This window comes from Camelus dromedarius, chromosome 14 (assembly GCF_036321535.1).
Source record: "Camelus dromedarius isolate mCamDro1 chromosome 14, mCamDro1.pat, whole genome shotgun sequence".
In the NCBI taxonomy this organism is placed as follows: domain Eukaryota; kingdom Metazoa; phylum Chordata; class Mammalia; order Artiodactyla; family Camelidae; genus Camelus; species Camelus dromedarius.
Genome location: NC_087449.1, coordinates 63420426 through 63446488, shown reverse-complemented (window position 1 = coordinate 63446488; position 26063 = coordinate 63420426).

Below are 26063 nucleotides of genomic sequence, written 5' to 3'. Positions count from 1 at the left end.
TGTCTCAGCAGCGAATCCCCCTGAGACCCAGCTGATGTTCCCACGGGGGGTGGGGCTGGCCCTTGACCAGCCCAGGTCCTCAGCTTTCACTGACCCCTGGGCCACTTGCCTATGCCACCATGGAGGTGGCTGTCCACATTGCAATGGCTGGCTGGCCTGGACTGCCCCTGCCAAGAGGCCCACCTGGCAGCTTTGGAACACCTCTGCACAGGGGAGGATGCTCCGCTAATAACTGCCTGGCCGCTGGGCCAGAAGCAGCAGACTGGAGGGCATGGGCATCCAGTAAGGGCCCAATCTCTCACCCAGGAACACACAAATCACCGCGTCAGCTGCCACTGCCTCTACCACCTGCAGCTGCCGGCTGCACCTGCTCCCCAGGGACTTTCTCCTGCAGCTCAGGGAGGCAGGCGTTGGGAGCCTGTTTCAGCCCCCAGTGGGGAACAGAGGAGATGGCTGGGACAGTGCCATGGTGCTTCCGGCTGCTGCCTCCATCCTTGCCCAAGCCCACCTCCAACACTGATGCCGGAGAAGATCGAGGCAGCCCCTGAAGTGACCTGAAGCACTGGGCCTGGAAGTCCTGAGCCAGACCACAGCCCCACTCTGTAGGGCAACTGGGCAGGGGCTCCTGGCCGTGCTTTCTTCCCACACACCCTCAGGCTCAGAGTCTGTCTCACACGCAGAGTCCCCGTCCCCACCTGGCTTCTCAGCAGCAGGTGGCCTTGCTCCCGGCAGCAAGGAGGGGCCTGGGCATCACCTGCAGCTCTCCCACTGCCATCGCCCACCATCTGTCCTGCCCTCGAAGGGGACCTGGCTCTGTGTCTCCTACAGGCAGGATGTGAAGCTACCCGCCGCCACAGCCTGGCGGGCTCCTCAAAGACAGTAATTGTCGGGAGAAATTTGCCAGCAGAGTGAAATAAAGAGCCTCGAAAGTATAAAGTCGGAGCTGCCGATAAGAAGCTGTTTTATATAGACTTTCATTCCCCAGATCAGAATGAGAATATAGGATTTTGTTTTTTTCATCTGAGCCAAAGCCTTTTTGCCCCAAGAAGGCCAATTTGGGGGCAAGAGAGATTGATGTTGGGGAGAGTTTCCTCCAGTCCCCCTCAGAGCCATCCTGTGGCCCAGGGCCTCCCATTCCCCCCACTGCCTGGGCTGTACCTTTTGTCCACCCCTCCCACCCAGCTCCAGAACTAGCGGGGAGGGGCCAGGCAGACCCAGGCCCCCCCGCCGCTTCCTGCTGCCCCCACCCCAATCAGGATATAAGGGAGGAGGGTGGGGGTGGAATTCTCCACTGGTATCCTGTGGTTCTGCCTCTTCTCCACCTTGAGCTCCCTTTCCTTTTATATAATTTGGTTTAAGTGACGCATCTTCATGGTAGAATATTGAGAAAAAAGATGAGCACAAAGAGAAAAATTAAAATAGCCTATAAATCCTATCAGTCTTTATGTGTGCTGTGGCTTTCTGGTCCTGTCTCTGTTTGTGTTTACGAACAGGGTCTCCTACTGTACATGTTTCTTTGTGAACTGCTCCCCACCGACCCCAACCTAATAGAATATCATGAACACATTCTGTGACGCCCCTTGATTCAATGTCTGTCCAGTCACAGGGTCCCCATCGACACTGGCTCTGCATTCCCACTCGCTGACTGAGAACGTTCCATGTGACAGTAAGTGACTATGAATCCCGTCAGGACACATACATGAATTTACCCTTAATGAATCAGAACAACATCTTCATACCCTTGAAAACGCTCTTGCATAGATGGGTGAAACTATATTATTTAATCTGCTGGCAATTTGTGAATGTGTGTGTGTGTCGGGGACTCTTGTAATCAATCTGTGGCCCTTAGGGTCTGTGGCTGGCTTGGGTTGGGAGGAGCCAGTGAGAGTGCCCTGTACTGGAGTTCCACGGAGGGATGGGTTTGGACCTATGGCACGTCCCACACGTAGACTGAGCCACTTAAGATATAATTTGAAATTTACTGTATTTGCTTTTAAATCTCCTCTCCCCTTAGGTATATTCACTTCCTTAGGTTAAGGTGGTGTCTCTGGACCTCCCTCCACCCCCACTCTCCCCATCCCATGAATGACCCGGGCAGGGAACCCACGAACCCACTTGAAATCCACCCACTTCAACATCAGCAGAGATGAATTGCTGAATTCGTTGGCTGGATATTGAGGAGGCGGCACGCAGGAAATGCCAGTTTTGATGAGTGAGAGTGTTGGAAAGGAGGTGGGGCACAGAAACTGAGGAGTGTCAGCTGGGATGGGGCTCAGAGAGGGCACTACAGTGGGAGAAGCTTTGAAGCGAAAGGAGGAGGCTCCCCAGGTGGAAGTCTCCAGAAGTAGAGGTGTAAAGACACCCAGATCCAGCCTTCTTCAATATTTGACCAGGAACCAGCAAGAACACTGAATTATAAAGCTGGGCTCACCAATATCAACATGTTCCTAGGAAAAAAACCTTCTTTCACAGCCTCAACAGGGAATTGTTCAGCTGCTGCTGAAAGATCTTTCTAAAACATAAATCAGACCCTGTCACTTCCCTTCTACTGCTCTTAGACTCAGATAAATTCCTGACAATGATCCAGAAAGACCCACGAGATCTGGCCCCCATCTGCCTTCATCCTATATCTCTTTCTCCTCCCCTAGGCCCTAGCTCCAGGGGCCTCCTGTTGTTCCTCCAACACACCAGTCTCTATCCTGCCTCAGGGCCTTTGCACTGACTGTTCCCTCTGCGGAGGATGCACTTCCCCCCAGACCTTTGCTTGACTGTCTACTTCCCATTATTTATATTTCTCCTTACATGTCACCACCTCAAAGAAGCCTGCTCTGTCCACCCAAAGTAGAGTAGCCAGCCAATCCCTTTCTCTCCCACCACTCTACTTTAATTGTCTACATCACTTTTCACTATGTGAGATATTTTTCCTTTTTAATTTGTTTATATCTTTACCATCTATCCCCTCTTCCTACCACAAGAGCTGCAAGGACTGCTCTCTCCTTAAAACTGTGGCCTGGCATATAGTAGGAGCTCAGTGAATACCTGTTGACTGAATGAACACACAGGAATGGGATTCTTACTCCTCAGCAAAGCAGCCCATTACATCTTGGAAAACTTCTGTTTGTTAGAACTGACCAGAGAGGGTCAGGAACGGTCTCATTTCATGTACTGGGGCCAACTGATTGGTAGCAGCTGCCTAAAGCACTGGGTTGAGAAAAAGTTTGAGGTCACATTTGACCTCTGTGGGAGAGAGAGCTGTGATTGATTAGTAATGTCTGCCACGGGCCTAATGGCAGAAGTAGTGGTAGGTGTGCCATGTATCAGCCACATCTGGGTTTGACTAGAATCCCCCTTGGAAGAATGTAGGGCCTCCTTATTCTCTTTTGCAGCCCTCCCAGCACCTGGCACATGCTAGGTGCTTGGTCATGACTGATGTTGGCCGGCCAGCCAACTGGGAATTGTTCAGCTTTGAGGCGCAGGCTCCCGAAGAGATAGGCGAAAACATCTAAGCCAATGGTTTTCTTTTCTTTTTTTTTTTTTAAACCTGCAGTGTTCTCTTCAAAGGACATCTTACATGAAGCCTGTTAATATGTTAGCAGACAAAAGCCAAGCTGCTCTGGCTGAAGCTGGGTTTGGGACTCAGAGCCCCACCTACCTGCACCTCTACTACCAGAGGCAGCCCTGAGGCAATTTTCAAGAACCTAATGGTTCCCCAGAACCCAGTCTGAGAACCCTGGATGAGAAAACCAAGGTCCGGAGAGAGGAAGTGACTTACCCAAGGCCACACAGCAACTTAGAGCCAACAATGGAGGACCGGTCTGAGGACTCCCAGTTCAGTGCTCTTTCTGCTACATCTCCAGGTTCTCCCTTGGGGCAGGTGCCCTTGGCTCTGGGCTGGCCTTGAGGCCAGGAAAAGACATTCATTCCCCACCTCTGTGGGGCAGAATGGACCCCTGAGCAGCCAGCCTGGCCCAGACCCTGAGAGAGGAGCGTCGCGCCTCCCGGCATCAGCACCAGGTGGCTGGCTGGCTTCTGCTTTGTTTATCTTGCCTTTGGAGCCCTGGGGCGCAGTGTCAGAAAACAGCCCCCTCTCCCTGTCTGTGCTTTATTAATTAAAGCATTTCCCCTCTTTGGTAGCAGCTGCTTCGAAAGAGCTCAGCAAATGTTTAATGCATAGATTCAGAGCTTGTCCCCCACCCCGTTTCCCCCAACACCTCCTTCCTTCAAAGCGCTTTCCTGGGAAACCTCCTGGCACGAGGGCTGCTTCCCTGCTTCTCCGCAGAGATGGAGCCTCCACCGCTGCCACCACCATGCCGCCTTTCCCACTGCGCTCCTCCGCCTGCTGAAGGAGATTTGTTATTCAGCTCAAGAAATCCGTAAGGAGTGATCGAGGCTGGGTGCGAGCCCAGGTTCTCCTCTTTGAAATGGTTTAAAGGCTGTGATTTGTTGAATTATGAGTATGTAATGGTCATCTTCCTTGGCCGTTTAGAGGCAAAAAGTGAGGATATTGATTACTCAGTGGATGCTGACTAGAGGCCGTGGTTCCTCAAGGTGTATGTGTGTCGGGGAGGTGCTGCTGGCACGAGGCTGTCTCCGCGAGGGACTTGGGAAGCAGCATCTGAGGGACAATTATCCTCTTCATGGCCATGGTTGGTAGGACAGAAGAGCCCTGTCGCCCAGGGTCTGACTGCTGGCTCACCTCCACCTGGGCCGCATGGGACCCGTGTAGGGGTGACTATGTTAGGTGGGAACTTCCAACTCACCAGCTCTCTCCAGTCCCCAGAGATGGGCTTGCCTGCTCATCTGCACCTGTGTTGATGCCCCCACCCCACCCCAATTTTCTGAGCACTTGCAAGATCCCCTTTAAGCTTGGTGGTTGGATGTATACGAACCCTCCCAGGCCTGGGAGAAGTGAGCCCCTTTTCTTCCTGCCTGTTAGGCTTGAGAAGGGGACAGATGTGTGTGGCCTGGTTCAGTCCTCTCCTCCTTTGTCCCCTCCCCAAGCCCCCTGGGGTCATGGTGGGAGGGGGGCCCCCAAGCACTACCCCTTCCACGGTTGTGTCCCAGGGTTCTGTCCAATTTGTCTTTCTCTTCCACCCAGGGAAGCACAACAGAATGTGGGAACGTCAGAATGCCAACCAAATTTATAACAAGAAGCAGATGTTGGGCAAACCTGGAAACTTTAGGGTACCGGGAGCAGACTCCCCTGGCCACACCTCGCCAAGGACCAAGACACAGCAGGGGCTTCCACCTGGGGCTGGGACCCACTGAATCAGGGGAGTTGGCACATGGCCCCATGGTCACACATGGGCTCCCCAGTCAGATCTACCCACTGGCTGGCTAGTCCACCCAGCAGATAGCCTAGCAGGGTGGCCCTGCCACCTTCAGAACACAGGGAATGTTTATTAGACTTCTTAGAAGGGATCACTTACTGAAGACTTGGCACACACAGGCGTTGTATCGGCTAGAAGCACTAACTCACTGAATCCTCACCCGGCTCTAGGAAGTAGGTGCCATTTCATGGATGACTAGACTAAGACAAGTTGAGAACATGTAACCGCTCACACTGACTCAGCATTAGGAAGTAAGTCTGGGTTTGCACCGGGCCTGTCTGGTGCCCTACCCACAACGCTAATGGGGACTGCTCCATCAGACCCCGCAGGACAGCTTTGCATCAACTCCAGCCACACAGGGTGGGACCCAGGCTTGTCATTCCTGGGCAATGGGCTGCATAAGAGCACAGCTCCAGGGTCACCTAACGCCGATGTGGCCCTGGGTGAGATATTGAACCTCCTTCTTCTCTTTTTTAAAATTTATATTAAATTTTCCTTCCCTGTTTTCTTTTTGTTTGGTGTGGAGGGGGGAGAGGCAATTAGGTTTATTTATTTACATTTAGAGTAAGTACTGGAGATTGAGCCCAGGACCTCATGCATGCTGAGCACGCGCTCTACCACTGAGCTGTACCCTCCCCCCGAACCTCCTTCTGCCTCAGTTTCCTTGTCGGTGAAGTTGAGATAATAACAGGTTATTGTGAAAATTCCTTTACTGAGACAACAAATATTCACGGAGAACCTAATATGATTCCTGCCTTGATGGGAGACAGACAACACACGTACCGAGTGAGTTAATGCTATGGTATGTTTAAGGGACAAGAGAAAAATGAGCAGGACAAGACGCCTCCTGAGGGTGGGAGGCAGGGCGTGTGTGTGTGTGCATATGTGTGTATGCATGCAGGCACACGTGCACGCACAAGCTTTGAGCACCCCGGAGCAGCAGGCTGAGGGATTAAATGGGGCTGAGGGGTCAGGGCAGGATGCATGGATATGGGGATGGAGCAAAGTGGGCCAAACAGATGTCCAGGGAAGGAGTGCTGGGGCCAGAAGGCGCGGGAAGCACAATGTGGGAAGGAGCATGCTTGGTGATGGAGGAAGGGCGAAGAGGTCAGCGTTGAGGGAGCAGAGGCAGTGGTGGGGGTGGGCGTCATAGGGGAAGAGGGCAGACCAGGTGGCATCACAGGGGTCTTTGGAAGGATGCTGGCTTTCCTCTGAGTGGCGTGGGAGGCCAGTGAGAAATCTAGGTGAAACACTGAGTATAGGGCTTGGCACAGGCGGTACTTGCTCAGAAGTTATTCTTTGTTACTCCTTTAAAATAATTATCTTTTTTGGCAATGGGTCTGAGTAGGGTCCTAGTGCAGCCTTGGAGATGAGCTTTCCCTTGTTCCTGGAAACAACCTAATTAGACACTCGCTCCATTGCAAGGCAGCTTCTGTTCCTGTCTCTACAATGGAGACCTGCTCCTTTGTCTGGCTTCCCACAACCCACAGGGAACCAGTGGATTTAGCAACATGAGGGCCCCCTGAGCTGGGCTGCCCTTGGGCAGGAGAGGGCAGCAAGGAGGAGGCGGAAAGGAGGAAGGGGAGGAAGAAGAGAAGAAGGGGAAAGAAGTGAAAGGAGGGAGGAGAAGGAAGGGGAGGGGAGGGAGGAGGAGGGGCTCCATTGCTGGGTCAGAATGTCGCTCAGCCCCCCTCAGCTAGGGGATCCCCACATGGCTCCCTCCCAGTGGGGCCCTGCTGGAGTCTCAAAAAGGTGGTTATTTTGGGTGGCAGCATGATTGGGAGCTTGAAAAGCAGGAAATTGAGTGGTGATTAAGGTTGTAATAAGTTGACAACATCAAATATCATTACCCCTAGAACATGCAAATGATCCCATCTTTACCCGGGATTTGCCATGCAAATACCAATTAGCAGAGAAAGTATTTGCCTTGATAGGGGGAGGCTGGTTCTCCTTCCAATGACTTCCCCCTCCACCCGCCCCCACCGCTTCCAGCAGAGGGTAAACAAACAGGAGGGGCACAGAGGCTGGCTGCCTGGAGGAGGGCAGCACTTGAAAGTCACCAGGAGAGAAGAAGGGAGCCACAGGTGACTGCTGAGTTTGTGAGAGACTGCCAGGAACTCTGGCCACACCTCCCTGCACCAGCCTCCGCCTTGTTCAGGGGCCTCAGCGTCTGCTAGGAGCTTCTTGAACCAGTCCACTGGGGCAGCTGGTCTCTGTCCCACGTATGTCTGGGCTGTGGGCTGACCTGTGCAATCTTTGCAGCCTGGGTATCCTCACACCATCAAAAACTCATTTTCTGTGTCTCAGAGCCACACAGCTGATGATGCCCTGCAGAGGAGAGGTCTACAATGAGCCATCAGGGTGGTTTTGAGGCTGTGGCCCCAGAGTGCGGGCACTACTGTGTCTTAGGGATTGATCTCCGAAGGTCAGGCAGATGGCTGAGAGTCATTGGCTAGGAGCCTCTGGCATGTCCCTCTCTTGGCCAGATATTCACGTCCAGCTCCCGGTGTACCTGGCACTGTGGAGTTACTGTCACTCATACTGAGATGGACGTGGCACAGTGTCTGCCCTCAAAGAGCTTCTGGTCTCATTTGGCAGGTGGAAGTAACCGAGGCCAGAGACAGCAGACAGTGAGGTGTAAGGTGAGTGGCAGCAATGGGAGCATCCTAGGCTGTCTGCGGAGATGAACTTGCTTTTTGCTGGGGTGACCGAGCCTTGAAGGAGGAAGGAATAAAAGGAGGGGAGAAGGGGAGGGAGGGAGTTCTTCGTGGGAAGAATGGCAAAGCCAAGATTTGGAGATCAGAAAATTCATGCTGTGCTCTAGGGTCAGTGAGTCTGCCATCCATCCTATCTAACCACCCAACTGTTGAGCCCTAACCCACCCATCCAGCCTACCAAAGCAACACGCAGCCCATCATCGACCACCTCTCCACACACCACTCCATCCACCAGACTAATCAACTCATCCAAGCCACCAATCTACCCAACCCCAAATCCATCAACTCATCACCCACCCTCCCAACCCACAGTTCAATCCATTTTACTATCATGAACCAAGTTACGCACCCACTACCCAACCTAGCAGCCCAGGCAAAGATCATAAACTCTGGAGCAGATGGCCAGGGTTCTTTCAAAGATTTTATGTGGGTCGTTGTGAAGAGTTGATATCACCTTGGGCAAAGGCACATCAAAGGCTTGGCCCAGCGCCGGGATTTAACAAGCCTTCTGTACATGGTGGCAGTTAGTCCTTAGGTTGATGTTAACGCCTCCCCACTAGGCAGGGGAGCTTTGGGGTCGAGCTGAGCTGCAGAAAGGTTAACCTGCAGGGAGATATAAGTGGGATCAGAGGAGGCAGAATCTGGAGCTGGGCACTCAGTTGGCCATTTGTCCAGACCCAGATCTGGTAGCCGGGTCTTCCGATGGAAGCTTGGAGACCCTCCCGCAATCCCATCCCTCCGTCCTGCCTCAGAGGAGGACCCATTCGGGAAGCTGGGCACCCCAGAATTTGTCAGCAGGGAACCTGTTCCTATTCTTAGCCCTCGTGTTTGAACCTTTTGCTCACGGGCACAGCCCCCACAAGCTGGCCCAGGCAGGGGAGCAGGAAGCAGGCTCCAGGTCTGTAGATCTTTCTGCCCCCTGGAGCCCTGAACTGGCCCAACCCCATGTCCACCCTCCATCCCACCAGGCTCCTGCAGAGGTAAAGGAAGTCTTCCTGCAGCCTGCTTCCATCCAGACGCTTCCAATGTCTTCTCTATGGCTGCCTCCAGAAATGCTTTTGATCATCCAAATCCAGGTTGTGTTAATTTATCGTATCCCTTAAACTCGCAGGGATTTTCTCTGATGTCTAATGGAGGTCCCTTCCCCAGCACCTTGGAGCATCCTGGGGCCCCTCAGGGCACAGGAGGTAGGTGAACTTGAGAGAAGCTTCTCAGGCAGGAACCAGGCAGCCGTGGCCACCCCTCACGCAGCACTCCTGCGCAGGGTCCCGCCGGGAGGTGCGGGGCCGGGGCTGCCCGCCCCACAGCGCCTGGGTGGGTCAGGGCTGCTGACCCTGTGGGGTATGAGCCCCTGGCGGCCGGCTGGCAGAGCAATTACAAGGCACAGCACAATTTCATGCCCTGTTTCCTCCTTCCTTGGTCTGCAGTTTCTGCTCTATTTGTCCAAAATGAACAGAGATGAAGTGAAATGAATTACAGTCTCTCCCTCCCTGTCTCTCTGCCCCCTCCCACCTTTTCCTCCTCACCATTTCCCCACCAGCCCCTCGGCCTCCCCGCCATCTCTCCTGTCCAGTTTTCTCTTCTGCTCATGCTGTCTGAAGCTCTGCTTCCTGGTTACTTGCTTTCTCTCTCTTCCTGCTGTTAAAATCTGTGGCTCTAGCCCCCTCTTACCCACTCATTTGTGCAGACATTCATTGAGCACCGGCTACATGCCAGACAATGTGCCCTGTACTCCCCTCCCGCACCTTCCTTTCCTCCCTGCTGTCCTGCCTGGGCGGCGAGGTGCCCGGCCGTCTCCAGGAGCCCTCAGGATTTTACGCCCTGTCTACTCCCTTGGAGTAACCTGGGAGCGGGGTAGGCTGCACTCTTTCTAGCTCTGACTGCCTCCTCCCATCCAGCTCAGGTGGTCGTGGCTGGACAGCTGGCTCTAGGGCACCCCTTAAGTGTCAAGGTCATTGACCCCCAAGTATCAGGGTCACTTCCAGTGCTAACCCCTCTGTTAGGGGCTATCTCTGACCCCATCCACAGCCTCACAAGGCCTTGGAGTGGATATGTCTTGGGATCAGTCCAGCCCAGCCCCTATTTGAGAAATGTACTGACACATGAGAGCTCACCCTTGTGTCACATGCCACCCAGCTACCCAGGGTTTTGGGGCAGATCTGGGGTGTGGATACTGGCCCAGGCTGGGCCCCAAGTAACCCCCTTGCAGAGGTTTGGAGTTGGGCCCCAGGTGATCATGCTCAGTCTCTGATGGGCAGACACTTGCACTGGATATGGTGTGGCCTTGGTGGCCACATCTGAGCCTCTGCATGGGACAAAGAGAGAGCTGGTCTGCAGAGAGCAGGAGAAGAACCGAGGGGACCTGCAAGACCTTGTCCTGCAAGCTGATGGCGGGCCAGGAAAGCACGAGACAGACAGACAGACAGAAGAAAACAGAGAGGGACAGAGACAGAGTGGCATTTGGGAGAAAGAGTCCAGGGAGCAGAGAGACACACACACACAGAGGAAAAAAGACAGACAGGAGCAAAGACAGACAGACATAGAGACTGAAAGACAGAGCAATGAAGGACAGTAAAAGGGACCAAGAGAGACAGGTCAATATATACCCAGATGGGATGAGGCCCTCAGAGCTAGAACGAGTGTAACCTATCCCCCTTCCTGCGTTACTCTAAGGGGGAAAATGGGGCTCCTGGGGGCTCCTGGAGACGGCCAGGCACCTCCCTTCCCAGGCAGGATGTCAGGGAGGGGAGGAAAGGTGGGAACCAGAGAGAATACGGGGGCTGCCCCCTCGAATCCTACCATTCAGCCTCCACCCCCAAACCTCCTGCCCTTGGACACCCGGAGGCACCTTTAAGCCTGTACAATAAATCCTCCCTCTGGCACAGGTCGGCATGAGTAGAGGTCTTGATGTGAACTTGATTCCTTCGGGCTGGTACGGGGAACACAGCACAGCTCTTGCTCCCAGGGCCCCTGGGTGGCTGCCTCCGGTCCCGCTGCCCCTCTGTAGCCCCTCCTCTCACTCCTGCCTCCCCCACCCCCACCGCAGCCTCAGCCGTCTCCCCCTCCTCCCCGGGAACTCTCGGGTTCATGCAAAACCTCTATTCTTCTCAATCCATTTCAACAGGTCTGGTCCAGCACTTAGTGAGCATCTGGACTGTGCAGAGTATGCTAGGCCTGGGGCTTAATTTATTCCTTCCATCATCCCTGTGAAGTTGGCATCATGTGTCTCATTTGCAGAATAGGAAAACGGGTTCAGAAAGGTTATGTAACTTGCCCAAGCGCAGGCAGCTGGTAAGAGAAGCGGGTTTGCTTCGTTTTCTCACTCCATCTCCGGCGCTTCTCCCTGTACTCAAGCCCCTACTATAGATGGCTCACCGTGCTGGGCGCCGCAGGGCCCTTTTATTAGGAGAGCAGTAGGTGACCCCCCTCCACCTGATCTGAGCTACCTCACGCAGCTGCCTCAGCCCTGGGTGGAGGGAGGGGCATGGGGCCGAGGGGGTGCATCTGTCCAGATGGGCAGATGTTCAGGACGTGTCCAAGGTCACCCAGCAGCTGCTCCATCCAGGGGCCATGGCTCCTGGCTCTCACTCCAGGCTGGAGGTGGGACGGCTGGGGATGATGGTGGTGGTGGCCAGTCAGGAGCTGAATTATCTGTGAAAATGTCTAGCAAGACCCAAGACTCCCCCACCCCTGCTCATGGAAGCTTCTGGTGCTATGGCTTAATTTCTGGAACAAGTGTGCTTTTGGAGTCAGCTAAAGCGTGAAGGGTTGGGTCTTCCCCACCAAAGAGGTCTGTATGTGGGCAGGACAGGGGAAGGTAAGAGGTACCCCTTACTCAGGCATCCCCTTCTCCTAGATCAAGAGCTAGTCCCCTTCTGGGCTTCTGGCTCCTCATTCTTAGCTTTGCAATTCCAACCTTCTTCATCCCTAAACTTTCCAAATTCTAAATCAGGAGCGGCAAACTCAATGCCTACTAGGCTCAGACAAAGTGAAGCAAATGGGCATGGTACAATAGGGAGTGGTGGGGACTGTGGTTAACCAGAGGTGAATGCATGTCTCCAGGGGACTTCTGTCACTCAGTCCAACCCACTGTTACCTTGTGGGATTGTGGTCCAGCACAGCCACATTTCTGCAAGTTTCAAGAGAAATTATAAATCTGGATTATTCTTTTTGTTTACACCTGGTGCAGGCCAACATTTTAAAAGAGGTATACAGACCTGATGTGGCTCCAAGGCTGTCAATTTGTAACTACTGTTCTAAATGCCCTGAGTTCTAAATGCTCCAGAATGTTAAACTCACCCAGATGCACACTGACATCCAGGATGGATGGATCCCATTTGCTGAGCTGAAACTGTTTCCAAACCGCTGCCTTCGACAGCAGGGGTAGTAATTACACTCTGACATTAATATTTAAACCACAAACAGAGTTAGTGCGCTAATACCATCCCCAAAGGCTTTGGACTTGCTTAAGTTTTATCCTTGTGAGACCTAATTATTGTCAGCAATGAATCCTGTAAGACTGTAGGATTAGGGCTGGGGAAGAGGAGTTAGGCAGACCCCTGGGGCCTGCGGATTATGGGGCTGAAGTATATGGATGGGGGGTGGCCTGAGGGCCAGGCATGATGCCCACTGGTCGTGTGGGCTGTCAGAGAGGCCTAGGAGCAGGTAAGTGGCTCCTGTGTCCTCCTGACTATCCCCTGACTATCACTAGGGAGCTTGCCCCTAATCCTTCCCCCACGAGGACTGGGGCATCTAAGCCCCACACTCTGGGAAGTTCACAACAGTCCCCTTGGCCCAACTACTATGTCATTCTGGTCAGTTAGCCTTGCTAGACTTGGTTTTCCCCTCTATAAAATGGGATCATAGGGTGTGGCTTGAGGGAGGGACAGTATGATTACAGATGGGGGTAGGCTGGGAGGGTTTGATGAGCAGCAGCTGCTAATCTTATTTCATTGATTGTGGTCACTCCCGAGGGTCCCACATGCTCTGCTGAGGACACTTTCCTGGGAGCAGAGCGAATGGATCAGGGTCCCTTCCTGTTGGTCCCTGGGCCTCATCATGGGACACCCCCACCCAGGCCCGAACCCACAGCTGCTCCTGACATTGCCTTGGTGGCCTCTCCATGCCTCCCTCCTCCTAGCTTGCTCCAGACAATGGAAGGCTGTGAATTTTCTCAGTTTATTTGGGGGAAAGAAAAGCCCAAGATAAATACCTTTGGATGAATGTGCGCAAGGAACAAATGGGGCTGTAACTCAGCCAAGGCCTCCCTGGCACGGGGAGGACGTGGCCCCACTGTCGGCCAAGGGTGGTGGAGGCTGAGAAGCCCAGGGGTTAACTAGAGAAGGGGGCTGAGCCTCCCCCTAAGTCTGGTTTTCCGGCTTGGGGACAAGAGTCAGAGATCTTCTGGAGGCATCTGTGTCAGCAAGGACAGTGGAGGGGGAGTCACCACTCGTTCCTCTCAGAGCCGTGGAGAAGGTGCAGGAGTCTGGGGAGAAGCTGAGCCTGTCTCCATCCCTTAGCCGTCGTCCCTTACCCCGAAAGGTGGCACCAACCTGCCCTCAAAGCGGTATCCGCCGTGGGGAAGCCACCTCTTTGGAGGGTGATTAGAGGCATCCCTCAGGATTAAAAATGCACAAATCCTTTGATCCAGCAATTCTAGTCCAAGAAATGCACCCTACAGAAGGAGTCACCGTGTCTTCAAAGAGCAGAGGGACGGGAAACCACACCATGGCCATTAATAAGGGGCTGAATGGAGAAATGGTGCCTCACACAGCATCCAAGTGAAGTTCGAGAAGGAGGGAGGCAGGGCTAAGGTGCGGGTTGGGGATTGTCGCCGAGACCTTGTGCTGATGTACTGAGGATGGAGACACAAGGAGCTCAGAAGAGCGGGTGCCTAAGATGCGAGACAGAGTCACCAAAGGACAAAGACTGTATGATCCCACTTATCTGAGGCTCCTAGAGGAATCAAATCCATGGAGACAAAGTAGAATGCTGGGTTCTGGGGCCTGGGGGGAGGGGGCATGGGGAGTTAGTGTTCAGTGGGGACAGAGTTTCAGTTTGGGAAGATGAAAAAGTTCTGGAGATGGATGGTGGTCATGGCTCCACAACAATGTGAATGCACTTAATGCCACTGAAATGTACACTTAAAAATAGTTGAAATGGTAAATTGTATGTTTATAGACAGTTCACCATTAAAAAGAAAAAGGAGGAATCCAGGAAGCAGGGTACGGTTGAGGGGGTCTTACTTTTCACTGTCTGTACTCTTTCACGCTGCTTGACTCTTAAAAAATTGCATACAGGTATTACAAAATGTATTACTGAAAAAAACAGTTATTCCACAAAGATCCCTCCTCTGCCCACACTGGCCACACTCAGCACCCTCCACCCAGGGCTGTGGATAGTAGAGGTCAGCTTTGCAGTGGTGGGTTTGGCACAAGGCTAACGATTCCAGCTTGGGCAACACTTGCTGTGTGAGCTAGAGGAGACCAAGGGAATCTCTGGGCCTCTCTGGGCCTCATCTGTGCAAAGAGGAGGCTGAACCCAGGCAGCTTGGCCAGGAAGAGCATCCTTGGCAGCGCTGGATGAGCTGCCCTTGCATGTTGAGGCTGGTGGTGGCCCTCGGGTGGATGCTCTGAGCAGGAGGAGATGGACCAAAGCACCTGGTGGAGATGGCTTCATCACAGTGAGCTGGCTGTTGCCTTCCATCTGAGAGCCGTCCATCTAAGTGCCAAGCTCCACCTGTCCCCTGCCCCTGCAAAAGAGGAAATGAGCCCTCTGCCTTCCAACCTCCATTTCTAGCCTTCCATTGGCTCCTCAGGGCAGGGCAGGGCAAGGCCACCACCAGCACACACAGCAATTTCAGTGAAATAGACAGATGACCTTTCCACGGACCAGGTGTTGCTAGGGTGTGAGTTTGTCTCCCTGTGTAGATGGGGCAACTACGGCTCAGAGATGGAACCGTCTGTCCTGGGTGGCCCAGCTCTGTGGCACTGATCAGGGTCTGGGCTCGCAGCCCCTGGGAAAGCTGGCTTCCACTCCCTCAGGGCCCGATTCTGCTGAGCGGTGATTGAATGGGGAGAGTGAGGAAGCTCGATGACAGGGCAGTCATGGCCTTTCTCCCAGGAGAAGCCGAGACCCTGGGCCTAGAATGGGGAGGGGGAAGGGGGTTGTGGGGGAAGGAAGATGGGAAAGACTCATCACCTAGACTAGGGAGGAGGTGAGAGTTGGAGGCACCAAGAAAAGCGCCCACCAAGGTGGTGAGGGGCCAGCTCTGGGGCCTGGTGGGCCTGGGTGCGAATCCCAGCTCTGCCTCAAAGTCGCCACTCCCATCTGGGCCTCGGTCTCCTCCTCTGTAAACTGGCGATAAACTCACACCCATCACCTAGGGGGCTATGAAAATGAACCAGGATGATCGTGTAAAGCACCTGGGATGGAGCCTGCTCATCAGCGGGGGGCTTGGGGGTGGGAGCTGTTATGATTACTGTTGTCGTTATTGTTACCTGAGACGGCGGATGGTTTCAGCCTGAGCACCTGGAAGGCTGCCTTTTGGAGGTGCACTTGGAGAAAAGGGAAGCCCAGGTGGGAAAAGCTAAGAAGGGGAAGGAACAAGGTAAGGGTGATGGCAGGGCAAGGGTGGGCTGGGAGGAGGATGGGGGATCTGACTCTGGACTCGAGCAGAATCTGAGAAATGGGACACAAGGACCCACATCCTCCTTGGGTGCCCTCCCTTGGTCTTCCCAGCCCCCTGCCCTGCTTTCTGCATGTTCCAATTTGCCCTCCTTCCCGGGATCCATCCATTTGCAGGGCACCTGCTCAACATTCCCCAGGAGGGATTCAAATTGGAGCAGGAATTAATTTTGAGAGAGAGATGGTGCCCCGTGGGCTGCAGTTAGAGATGGATGGAGCCAGCAAACAGGCTGACGGCTGAGAGTGGACGTTGTGCTTGGGACTCCGTGAGTCCTTTCACCTCTGTGTATCCCACCTCCACCACAAGAGAGCGAAAACCGGGGTCTCAAGAGACCGGAGGACTGGCTCAAGGCCGAGAGACAGAACCGCAGTCGTGTGGGGTGAAGGAAGGATGCAAACTCTGGCACGAGGCCCAAACCCTTAACCACGAGTCCCTCCCTTGGAGATCTGATCTCGGTGGTTGGGGACTGTGTGTTTTGAGGGACGCCAACCAAACTTCTCTTGAAAAAGAAAAGCATTGAGCTGTGAACTGCTGGCACCATGAACACCTCAAACTCTGCTAAATGAATTCATGAATTGAATTGAATCTCAGAAAATAGCTGGGGGGACGGTGTGTCATCCTCATGCTCAGGTTTGTACGTGATGAACCATTCTGAGCACGTGCTGTGGGTCTCACCCACCCGGGGAGGGGGGCAGTTCCGTGAGAATAACCTTCCCTGAGCCTAGGGGGCGCGGCAGACTCCGGCAAGCTCTGGGCAGACCTGAGTTCAAACATCAACTCTGTCATTTACCCTGAGCAGGTCACTTCTCATGGAGTTGGTGCTCTGCTCATCGCCATTTTACAGACAGGGAAACTGAGGCTCCGAGAAGTTGATGGCTTGTCCGAGGGCCCATGGTCAGCAGGAAAGCTGAGACTTGAACCCTCATTGATCTGACTCCAGAGGCTGTTCCGTTCACCCACACACTGCCTGGTCAATGTGGTCTAAAGGAAGCTGCTGACATCTTTGGCAGAGCACAGAAAGAGGGGGTGGATTCCTGTGTCCCATTTCAGAGATCCTGCTCTTGAGTCTAGAGCCAAATTCATTGTCCCCAGCATGCCCTTGCCCAACTGTCACCCCTGCCTTGTCCCAGCCTCTGACTGGCCTCTGGCCCCTCTGGCCCCTCTGGCCCCTGGAACACAGCCAGGCATCCCAGTCTTCAGTCCAGGCTGCAGCTGTGACCTTGGGTAAGCTGCTTCCTTTTTTTTGGCCTCAGTTTCCTCATCTGTGAAATGGGATCTGCCCTTGACTCAACTGGGTGGACTGAACTCAGCAATTCAGGAAGGAAACTGACCACCATCATAAGGAGCCGAGAGACTCAAAGCAGAGGTTGTGGGTTGTGGGAGGGGAGGGGAGGAAGACTCTGTGGCCTTACAGGTAGCTCTTACTCCACAGCCAGGGATGGGAGCTGGCACACGGACCAACTGTCCCCAGACAGCCCATCATTCTGGCTGAACCAGAGGATGCATTCCTCTGTCATTGTTAACACTTGAGTTACCCCCTAATCCTGCAGGCTCAGGAGGCTGTTCAGATGAGGCTGCCTTCCCCGAGCAGTCAGGGGAAGAACCGGAAACAAAGCAGGCTGCGGAGCTCAATACCGGCTGACGCGGGGCACTGGGAGGGGGCTCAGTGGGCCGGGAAGGAGGGATGTGGGCTCAGCTCGTTTGGCCCCACCTTCCCTCGGGCAAGCCCCGTCCCCTGTCTGCTGTCCTGAGCCTGCTCCCCCTGCTCCGCCCAACCTGGGCACGTACCCAGCCGGAGCCTGCATGCACCCAACTTGCTCACTGCTGCAACTCCTGAGCCCAGCTCTCAGTCGGGTCCCAGTCCACCTCTGCTTCTGGTGCTCCCTCTCTCCTCCCCCCCCATCCCATCCTATCCCTCACTTCCCACCTGAACCAGGGTCCGTGTGCATCCCTGTGTAGTCCAAGCAGAGGATGAAGTGCCGCGCTTTGCAGGACTCCATCCCTGGCCGGTGACCCAGGACCGCCCGGTGGTACAAGCTCCAGCAAGGGGTGAGCCGTGCAGCCAGGCGGAAGGACCAGACGACCTTACCCAGAGCATCCGGGGCTGCCGGCTTTAATTTATTTAATCAATTCCAGCCCTGGGCTGAGGAAGGAAAACCGCAGGATATTAAATCTGTCGCTCTCGCCGATCTGTCATAGGGATGTCGGGGCACATTTTTCCCCTCCGCCCGCCTTTATTAACTGTCTCCTCCAGGGCCCGCTGACTCTGCCAGGCCCAGCCTGGACCCTGCCCTGGAGCAGGGAGCAGATTGCAGGTGGAAAGGAGGGACAGGGGCACCAGAACCTTTTAAGGGACAATTACACCAAGAAAATGCTTAGAAGTGAAAAGCAGGGAACTTGAAGGCCATTTGTAATCCAGATCCTTCAGTTTATGGATAAAGAACTGGGTCCTGAGAGCAGAGGGGAGTTGCCTCAAATCGTACAGCCAGTCAGAGGCAGGACCGGAACTAGAATCCAAGACTCCCAATGCCCAGGCCAGGGTTCTTCCCATTCATTGACTTGACATACTTTCCTTGGGGGCCAAGAAGTGGTGGTAGTACTGACTGTCCAGTGGGCCCTGCACTGGGTTCCTAGGACTGCTGTAACAAATCACTACAGCTTAGTGGCTGAAAACAACACAGATTTATTACCCTGTGGTTCTGGAGGTCAGAAGTCTGAAATGGGTCTCATGGGCTAAAACCAAGGTGTCAGTCGGCCAGGCTGGGTTCCATCATGGAGGCTCTAGGGGAACATCCTTCTTTGTGTCTTTTCTGGCTTCTAGAGGCTGCCTGCATTCCTTGACCTTCCATGTTCAAAGCCAGCAATGGTTAACTGAATCATCCTCATGCAGCATCACTTTGACCTTGACTCGCCTGCCTCCCTCTTCACTTCTAAGGACTCTTGTGAGGACCTCAGGCCCACCTGGATAATCCAGCTTAATCTCCCCATCTCAAAGTCAACTGTTTGGCAACCTTCACTTCATCTGCAAACTTGACCCCCTCTGGCCACATGATGTACCACATTCACAGGTTGTGGGGATTAGAACATGGACAGCTTTGGAGGCCATTATTCTGCCAACCACAGGCACATCCTCATGGACCATGCACCACGGATTTTACATTCTGTGCCTCATTTCATGAAGGTCAAACTCTCCCCTGCTCTGCTGCAGGGGGTCACGATGTGCCACCATCCGGGGAGGGGTACCCTGGAATCACCTGCTGTGGGTCTAGGCAAGGAGTACAAGATCCTCCAAGACATCTGGCCCCATGTCTTGGCCCATAGAGCCGGATGAAGAAGCCATACTTTGAAAAAGGGGGGATGTGGCCAGCCCCCTCCCCGACTCTGGGAAGCACTTTCTGCTGTGAATAATTGAGTGTGCTGCCCCACCTCCCTCTCCCCAGCCCACCCTCCCTCCTATGATTTATTTGCTCATAAAATTGAAGGCCTTCTTCTCTGGTATCATTTTCTATTCAGCTTAGACGCATATTTAGCATCTAGACCTGACCTTAATTTCCTTAAATATCAGGGACCCTGGCAGATGGAGAGCCCGCCCAGTGGGGGAAGACACCGGAGAACCTGGGGTGGGGATACTGCTGCTCCTTCCCCAGGTTAGGACCACCTCTCCCCATCACCAACCATGCACATGGCTCCTCCGTCTTCCCCTCAACTGTCAGGTCTCCCTACGGCTGAGGCTGCAAGAAGAGGTGGGATGCAGATGGCAGTGTTCTGGTGACTCTTGGTGCCTGCTGGAGCTGGCACTCTGGACCACGGTCTCTCTCCCCAGGGGTGTTGGGGAGAGTGGCTACTGAATTCACCCCTGTGGGGCTCCCTCGCCTGTAGGGTGTGGGCTGGGGGAAACAGGAAGCAGGAGTGGCCAGAGAGAGAGGGTGAGGGGCCTCATGCTGGGGCTACCAGGGATGGTGACTGTCATTTGTCTTCTTTCCCACACGTTCATTCATTGACTCATGTCATTAATTGAGATCATTAAGAAATGTTTCCTATTCTGGGCCTGGGGATCAGAAAGAAAAGTCCAGTGCTGCTTTGCAGGAGCTCGTATCCTGGAGGCTGGCCAGTGAAAGGAGACGCACAGAGTCTTGGATGAAGCAGGAGCGGGGGGAAGGAGAAAGGCCAAGGAGTTCTCGTAGTAGAGGAGTGACCAAGATGAGTCCTGGAAAATGAGCCAAACAGGCTCCTGCAGATGGCCGCACGTCTGAAGGAGGACCTGGGGCAGAGTGGAAGCAGGACTGGGGATACTGGCAGGGGCTGGGGGGAGTGCAACTGGGAAGCCAAATGATGGGTGTCATTGAGAGGGAGGGGCCTATTCTCAGTTCCTTCCTCTGAAGTCAGCTCCAAGGTCCTTGTCTTCCGCCTGTTCCTGCCCTGAGCCTGTCCCTCCCTTCTGTCCTCCCTGTTTGTGTAAGTGGGGCCATTTGGGGAGCAAGGCATCTACAAGCTAGGGAACACCAAGGATGGCCGGCCATCGCCAGGAGCTAGGAGAGAGGCGTGGAACAGAATCTCCCTCAGAGCCTCCAGCAGGACCCATTTCTTCTAAAATCTTGATTTGGGACTTCTGGCCTCCAAATTGGTCAGAGAATGAATTTCTGTTGCCTTAAGGCACCCAGTTGATCTGTTACAGCAGCAATAGGGGACGGAAACTCTATTATCATGATGCAGTAAAACTCAACGTGGGTCTGGTTACACAGTGGTTCTCCGTAACTCCGGCCCCCTTGGGCCTCCTTGGCGCTGACCCTCTGCCTTTACCGTCTCCCCCTCCTCTCCTGGCATCCCCCACACCCTCCCTCTCCCGCTTCTCAGGCCAGGCCATTCTGGGCTGGGGGAGACTCAGGCCAGGGCAGGCGTCCAGAGCGGCTCCTGGCCCCACGCCGAGGCCGGCAACACCTCATTATCAGACAGAATGTAACCAATTTCACCCATGGACAGCGCTGAAAGCCGGGCCTTTGCTGGGGTAATGGAGGGGCCGGAAGCTGCTACTGATGCCTCCCGCCCCCTCTCAGGCCTGGCAAATCTCTGAAGCACCCGAGAAGCTGGCACACAGCACGCTTCACAGCTGAGGCGCACAGATAAACCTCAACAGAGAGCCGGGCTGTTTGGTAAGGAGCCTGGAGAAAACATCAGGAAATTAATGGGTCTTTCTGTGGCCATCGCCTCTCGGCCAGGCCCCCTGCCCCCCGGCTGGGTGCCTCCCCCCCTCCTGCCCATCTTCCCCTTGCAGGGCTTTGTTTTCTTTTTCCCTTTGTTTCCTGTTGGCGATAAACATGATTCATGCCAGCCCAGCCAGGCCCCGTCACCCTGCCCAAGGCCAGCTGTATATCTCAGTGATGAGCTGCTGTGGCTCCAGCCCTGGCTGGTTGCGGGCACAGAGGCGGGGACCGAACAGGAAGTGGCACTGGGAGTGAAGGCAAGGGTGATGTGGGCGCATCGGGCAGACAGCAGAGCCCCAGGTCCCTGTGAGGTGCTGCTGAGCACCAGGCACCAAGCGGGGCGCAGAGAAGTAGCGATGGCCAGGCACTGTGGTGTGAACCCCCTCCACCCTGGGGGCCCTACGTCGTTTGGCTCCTGCATTAGTTTCTACAGCTGCTGTAACAGAGAGTCCAAGCTGGGGGCTTAAAACATCAGAAATGTTTGCTCTCACAGTTCTGGAAGCCAAGCTCAGTGTTAAAGTGTCAGCAGGGCCATGCTCTCTCTGAAGGCTCTGGAGACAGACGCTTCCAGCTGCCGGGGATGGCTGGCAGTCCTTGGTGATGGAGGTCGCCTCACTCCAGGCTTTGCCTCTGACTGCACGTGGCCTTCACGTGTCTTTGTCTCCACGTGGCCTTCTCCTCCCTGTGTCTCTCTTCTCTTCTTATGAACATATCAGTCATATCAGATGAAGGGCCTACCCTACTCACACACCTGACATCCAGACATCCTGGGTCACTCACTCACCATCCCCTAAATGTGCCACTGCCTGGATACCTGACTCGTGTCTACCTGCCCACCTGTCCCCCTCCCAATACCGGCCAGCTGGTGGATGCCTCCTCATTCATCAAGCTTAAGCTTAGCTGTCACCTCTCCCAGGAGTCTTCACTGACCTTCCGCCTCTAGGCTCCCTTAATGCCCTGTGCTTGGCAGCCCTGCAGCTCACAGCACACAGGGTGGTCTTTATACATCTGCCCCTCCCTATCAGACCCTTAGCTTGTGGGCTCTGAGTGGGCAGGGTCCACCCTCTATGTCTCCAGCACACGGGTGCCCAGTGAGTTATTGCGTGAAGAATCCTACCCACCAGCATTGATTGAGCACTTAAGAGGTCCTAATGCCAGACAGTGTCCTGAGCCCTTTACTTTTGTGTTAACCCATTTAAGCCCCACAATAACCCTGCAAGGTAGATGCTATAGTTCTCCCCATTTTACAGATGAGTGGTTGAGCAACTTGTCTAAGATGTAATGATGCATAAACTGCCGAGGTGGTGACTTGACTCTGGCAGCATAAGCAAGGATCCTACTCCTCCTTGAAGGGCCACACAGATGAGCAGCTGGGAGGGGAGCAACGAGAGGGCCGGAGCATCCGTGCCATGATGTGTCCCTTGCCTGACGTATTCTTGCATGTCATCATGCGGGGGCCCTGCATCTATCTTATCCCCAAAACTGTGAGCTCCCTGGGGCAGGCCAGGACTGTGACTCCCCCTGCATCTCCCCACCCAGTTCTGACAGAGCCCTGCCCACAGCGATCAGAGCCTGGCATCTGCAGGTGTGGGTCCTAACCAGCTGGGCCTCTATGTCCTCCTCCATCACAGCAGAGTGGCCCCAATGAGGCTCAGAGAGAGGCAGCTGAAAAATGTCCTAACTCACCACGGGAAGGAGGAAAGCTGGCTGTGGGATCAGGTCGGCAGGTGTTTTAATCCCAGCACTGCCGCCTATCAGCTGTGTGACCCTGGCCCGGTCACTTGAGCTTTCTGGGCTCTTGTTCCCACATGTCTACAGTTGGGGAGACGACGAGGGAAGCTGTGACAGACCGGTAGGGAGCAGGCCCAGAACGCCAGCAGGCAGTTGACGGTGGCCATTCCCACATGCCGAGTCTCTTCCTCCCATGACGCTTGGTACCAGCCTCCGCGGGGTGATGGCTGCAGCTTCCATTTCCTTTGCATTTAACTCACTTACTTAAATTTTAACAATTTTTTTAAAGAAATGAAGCAAAACACAGATAAACAGCCATTTAGAATCATGACCCCATAATCCAGGAATCCTCCTTCCGATGCAATCTGTTCAGCAGTTATTATGTGAAGTGGGAGGGAGAGCATCATGGGTAATGGTGATATGCAAATTCCCCAGGGGTGGGGGTGGGGGTGGCGGGAGGCGAATGCCCAACTTCTCCAGACTGGTTTTTTTCTCCCCAGAAACATAGGCATATGTCCTGGTTTGGGAACACAACCTCCTGAGTCTCCCTCCATGAGCTCCAGGGAAGATGTCTCTCCATGCCAAGTGGGGCATGGGGTGGGAGACAGCCACGTTAGGGCAGAGGATTCAGCTTACTCCTATTAAACTGGCCAGTGGACGTCCTTGGGGACAGCCACACCCAGGTGCCCAGGAATCAGCCTGAGTCATTCATCCAATGGCCTTGGAACCAGCTGGGCTTAGGGTCGGGCTCTGGCTCTGTCTCTTGCTGGCTGTGTGGCTTAGGGCAAGTCCTTTAGCCTCTCGGGACCTCAGTTTCCTTGGCTGTAAACTGGGTAACAGCAGTACCTCCCTGGTAGCCGGGTGGGGAGTTCTGAGGGAACACACGGCGGGGCTTGGCATCATTTCTGGCCCGTGGGAAGGGCTGAACCCGTGGCAGCCTGCTGTCAGTAACTCCAGGCGGAGGGAAGGGGGCTGCCTGGACACGCTGCTGAGGGAAAGCAGAGAAAAGGGCCAAGGGTTCTGTCCAAAAGATCAGGAAAGACTTCCCAGAGGAGATGGCATGCCCATAGCACCCCCTGGGAGATGGCGCTGGAGCTGGGCCTTGGATGAGGAAGAGCTGGATCCCTGCAGGGGAGGGAGGCACAGGAATGAAAACCCATTTCCTGAAGCTGCCTGCAAGGACTGTTGTCAGGGTTAGATGTGTGAGAGGTTCTGCACTCTTGGCTTGGTATGCAGTAGGTGCTCAATGCACGTCACCCTCATGCAAGACGTGGCATACGGCCATGCTCAATATATGCCCACATCTTCCCCTTTTCATCCTTCTTTAAGAGCAGGGACTGAATCTCCTCCTTGTTGCCCCACTGCATCTCTCCCGTGGCTGAACGCACAGTAGGTCCTCAGTAAGTGTGGACTGAATGGGCCCCACCCCTCCTCCCTCCCAGCCAGGCTAAGCACAGCCATGGGAGGCACACAGCCAAGCAGAGAGAGGGCAGCATCTCCAGGTCCTTGAAACTGGCCTTGATGTGTGAGCGTGATTACAGTCCTGGGGCCAACTTCTCCACCGCTCTGGGGTCAATAATCTGACAGCAGTTACCGCCTCACTAAACTGCCTGTGAGCTCCTTGCTGGGGATGCAGGTGTGCCTCTGCTATCTAGTTCCTTGCCTCCCACTTTCCTGGGAAGCAGCCGGGCCAGACGGGCAGTGCAGGGGACCTCTCAGCACATGCCAGGGCCGGCGCTGGACTCCGAGTGACAGAGGATTGGCAGGTGGGAAGGCGGCCAATATGCCATTAGAATGAGGCATAGAAGACACTGACCAGGAGGGTGCTGGGCCCATGAGGATATCTGGTGCCCTGACACTGGGAACCTGGGTGATTCATTCAATCGCATTTGTCTTGAGTGTTAATCCTTACTAAGACCGGGGCTGGGTCCTAGGGGTCCTGACGGTCCCTGATTTCTAGGAGCCACAGTCCACAGGTGACAGTGGAGATGCGTAATGCAGGCAGGAAGAGCTCGATTGTCCCTACCTGGAGTTGTGAGGGTTTCACTGAGGAGGTGACAGTTGAGCTGGGCCTTGGTGGCTGCATGAGATTAGTCCAGAGGAGGAGGCGAAGAAGAGTCTATCAGGTTTGGGAACAGGCTTTGCAAAGTATGGAGGGTGAAAGGACGGGAAGCTGGGGGTGGGGTCACCTGCCTTTCCTCGCATCTTTCTGGCCCACGTGGATGCACTGGCTCCTCCATTCCTTAGAGCTGGCGGAGGAGGAGGAAGGGAGGAAAAGCACCCTAAGGTGCTTTTAGGTCTAAGGCCCACACCTGTCATTAACCTAGAGGTGGAAGTGTTCTCAGAGATCAGAGAGCATCTGGGATCACAAAGAGAGTTTTAATTTCAGTGCCAACCCTGATCACCTGGGAGCGCTGCACTCCCCAGGGGGAATGTGCTGAGAAAAGCTCTCTGGTCAACCGGGGCTCAGTGGGAAACAGTGCTGTGACGGATTAGCAATGTCTGCCAGGGGAATGTCTGCACTAGGGGGCCCACGGGGAGCCAGGATCTGATCCAGTCCCCTCAGTTTCCACATGCAGAGATGGAAGCCCGGGGACACACAGAGCTGTGGGAGATGTCAGATCTCTCTCGGTCCGAGGTTCTCAAACTTGAGCATGCGTAGGAATCACCTGGAAAACAAAGCCTGTTAAACCACAGATTCTGGGTCTCACTCCTAGAGTTTCTGATTCTGAAATTTACAGTTTCTAATAAACCTCCAGGTGATGCTGCTGCGACTGGTTTAGAGACCTGACTTTGAGAACCCCTGCTCCACACCAACCTACTCGGTTGAAAAATGAGAATAACCTCATTTCTGAAAAATGAAGAGAACTGCACCTTCCTGAGCTCCTACAGTTGTACTGAAGGACTTATGAAGTCAAGTTTGGAAATGTCTTTGGAAATCGAAAGCAGTGGTCAACTTCAGATCTCGTAGAAGTTAGAAAGTCCCACTTGAGAAGAAATGGCAGCAATGTGGTGTGATGGAGGTGTTAGCTAATGCCATGGTATTTTGCAATACATACGTGTATCAAACCAACACACTGTACAACTTGAACTTACACAATGTTAGATGTCAGTTATATCTCAGTAAAGTCCTGCTTCCCTGGCCACAGCTCAGACCAATTAAATCAGAATCCCCAGGGGAGATCCAGGCATCGGTGTTTTCAAAGCATCCCCTAGTGATTCTAATGTGCGGCCAGCATTGAGAGAGTCTGGAACCTTATTGAAAATGCAGCTTCACATTCAGTATGTCTGGGATAGGACTGAGAGTATCCATTTTTAATGGATGCCCAGGTGTCGCCATTGCTGCTGGTCCACGGACCACACTTTGAGAAGCAATGTCCAGAGGAGACAAAGAACC